Below are 3,651 nucleotides of genomic sequence, written 5' to 3'. Positions count from 1 at the left end.
CTGTCTTCCACCCAAACTCTCCCCCATTAATGGACTACTCACTTTTCAACAGTTCTGTGGATGTTTTTTTCTTTTCCTTTGAAAGTTGATTTTCCTCCTCCTCCTCCTCCTTCTTTTCTTCTGTTAGATAGTTCAGTGTTTATGAAAAGGCCTTTAGGAATTATATAAGACCAATGTAATTTAAAGCTATCAGAGCCAAAAGACTTTGGAAGAAAGAGTTTCAGGTTCGAAGCGTAGATGGCGGCCAACAGCTTGAACTACTGAGACTTTCTTGGGCAGGAAAACTTTGGAATACCAGAACGAGACTTTCTTCCTCTCTCTCTCCCCCACCATCTACAAATTGTTCCATGGGTCAAATATTGAAGTGGAGGAAACTTCAAATTTGGTCTCCAAAACTATGATTTATCTCCAAAAATTTAGAAGAAGGAAAAACAAAGAGAAAAATATCAGAAGAGTGAAATTGTACATTTGTGGTGTCGGAAACAAGGACAGGATTGGAAGCCAAGAGATGTGGGTTTCTGGTCCCAATTCTGCTACTAAAAGTAGCCATGTGACCTTGAACAAAGAACTGACATTTCCTTGGCTTCTTCTATAAAAGGAAGGGGTCTGGGCATGGCTGTCTTTAAGTCTTCCCCACCAAACACACACACCACCACCACCACCACCCTCTTCTTTTTTTTCTGAACTTGTAAAGCAGTTGTATTCCTGGTTCTCCATCATCCCTTTAACTTTACTCAGTGGAGCTGGGTTGTTCTCTGTCCCTGGGCAAAAACTTGGGCAGCTGGAATGACTTTTCTGATAACTTGTAAGTAACGCAGTTTCCCAATCTGACTTTCCTTTAATGCTAGGATTCTATTATTTGCACAATTGCATGTAACCATAACTCACACATTTGCAGATTATGTTGAAGTCAGCAATGTACTTCTATATATAGTAACTCATTTGAGCTTCACAAATGTTAACTGGCCTATTGAAGTAGGATCAGCAGATAGTAACAGCTTCACCATTTTGCTGCTTGAGAAAGAAGTTTAGAGACATTTAGTTACATAGCGTAGCAGCATTCTTCTGTTGCCAGTTCTTGGAAATCCAACTCAAAACTAGCCCAATCCAAAAAATAAAAAATAAAAAAGGTGGGGGGGCTATTCAGTTATCTCAGTAGGTTAGAGCATGATGCTGATAACACCAAGGTCCATGGTTCGATTCCTGTACTGACCAACCACAAAAAACAAAAACAAAAAACCCTCAAGAGCTTATAGGATCATGCAATTGCAAAGCCCAGGGTTATGTCTTCAGGTTCAGCTCGATCAAGGAGCTCAAACTAAGACGTTAGCACCTTGTCTCTCTCCATAATTTGGTCACTCTCTTTTGTGTATATCCTATTAATTAAATCAACAAATATTTATTGAACACCTGGTATGTGTTAACTATTGTTATAGGCACAAGGAGTACAGGAAACAATATTTTTTTATAGAAAAGTGACTAAACACATAGCTGTGTTAAAAAAAATACATGGAATTTACATTCTTCCTTTCATAGGAATATTCATAGAACTTACGTTCTAGTAGGAGAGGTGTATTAGTTCGTTTCTGTTGCTTATAACAAAATACATAGAACTGGGTATTGTATAGCGATAATGAAATTTATTACTTACAGTTTTGGAGACTAGAACATCCAAAGTCCAGGGAACACATCTAGTGAGTGTCTTGTTGGTGGTGACAGTGATGCAGGGTATCACATTGTGAAATGGAGGAGCAGAGAGGGAGCAGAGAGAGAAACCAACCTCCTCGTTTAATACTCTTCTTTTAAAGCCCCCAGAACCACATCCTTGGCCACCATTTTTGATCCATTCACTACTGCATGGTTGGTCGTACAATCTAATCACCTCTTCAAGGCTCCACCTTTCAATTACCATAATAGGATTTCCCACCCTCTTAACAGTCACAGTGGGGGTTAAGTTTCTAATACATAAAACTTGGGGGACACAATTCAAGCTTCAGTGAGTCTTGGGGGGACATAATTCAATTCACTACAAGAGGTCAGTCATAAGCAAGCAGATAAATAATATGTACGATTGCAATAATACAAGCAAGGGATAACAATGAATTGGAAGAGGATGGAGGAGACAATCAGAAGTAATCAGATTTTGGATATTTTTTGAGGGTCAAGCAGAAATAATTTCCTGATGGATTGGATGTGTGATGTGAAAGAAAGAAGAGAGTCAAGGATAACTTTATGGTCTCTGGTCTAAGAAATTGGGTCAATAGTGGAGTCTTATGTTATAGGGAAGGCCATTAGAAAAGCATGTTTGGGATGTGTGGATACCAAGAGTTGCTTTTGGACATGCTAAATTGCAATACCTATTTGACACGTAAATGGAGATGTCACACAAACCACTGAATACACATGTCTGGCCTTTAAGAGAGAGGTCCAGGCTGGAGCCCTTAGTGTGGGTTGTGTGGACTCAATATATAGTCTTCAGTTTTGTTGCTTAGATGCTCTCCGATTCCAGTGTAAGAGAAAAATGCTTACTTTCTGGTCATTGAAGCAGAAGTCTGATTTATGTGGGTTACCCTGGGTCATTGTCATCCCCTGAGTCAGTCACTATAGCTGGGGAAAGGGATGCTCTGATTGGCCAGGTCTGTGTCCAAAATTCCCCCCTTGAGCCAGGTGGACCCAGTACATGGACCAAGAGTGCAAAATGTTGATTCCTCAGAGAACTGCTACTTCTGTCTGGAGGGAATGCTGGCAGGCAGAAACCATGAAAAATATGTTGTAAAGATCTGGAAGTTAAAAGAGGTTTTCTCTCCCTTAAATAGTAGCTAAGAGGGAGCTATTTAAACTTTTGTAGTAAAATGTTAACAGAAACACAAACAAACACAAAATAGGTTGAAAAGTGACACTAAGAGAAGCAAGCAGCTATTAAAGCAGGAAATCAAATGCAGGAACATGTGACCTAATTTCCTGTTTTAGGGCTCCACATTGGGAGCTCAAAAGTAAACAGTTCTCAGCTCTGTTCTACCACTGATTCTCTTATCTGTTTCAGTGTGTAACAAACTACCCCAAAACTCGATGGCTTAAAACAGCAAACATTTTATTGTACTCACATTTCTGTAGGTTGACTGGCCTCAGCTGGGCAATTCTTCTGGTTTCTCATGGGTTACAGTCAAATGGTGTCTGAGGCTGGAATCATCTGGAGCTTTACCTGGAATGCTGGAAAGCTGTGTCTTTTTCCCTCTCTCTAGTCTTAGGGCCTCTCCTCTTCACGTGGCCTCTTCAACAAGGAAGCCTGAGATCTTAAATGGAAGGTGAAAGTGGAAGTTGCCAGTCATCTTGTAGTGCTATTTCTATCGGCTGACACAAGTCTCAGTCCAGCCCAGATCCAATGTGGGAATGGAGAGTGGGCCAACTCAAGGGCATGGCTACCAGGAATGGTTCACTGCAGGGGTTATTCTTGGAGACCAGTTACCCCAATTGCATCACATGGGACCCAGGATTTCTGGACTAGGTCAGCCTTGCCCAAAATGTGTCTATAGATAACTAGCTTCACAAAATGTTCATGAAAGTGCGGTTCCATAGTGTAGTGGTTATCACGTCTGCTTTACAAAATGTTCATGAAGGAAAAAATATTGTGATGTCAATACATTTAGAGAA

This window comes from Galeopterus variegatus, unplaced genomic scaffold (genome assembly GCF_000696425.1).
Source record: "Galeopterus variegatus unplaced genomic scaffold, G_variegatus-3.0.2 Scaffold191, whole genome shotgun sequence".
NCBI lineage: Eukaryota > Metazoa > Chordata > Mammalia > Dermoptera > Cynocephalidae > Galeopterus > Galeopterus variegatus.
This window is presented reverse-complemented; position numbering follows the sequence as displayed.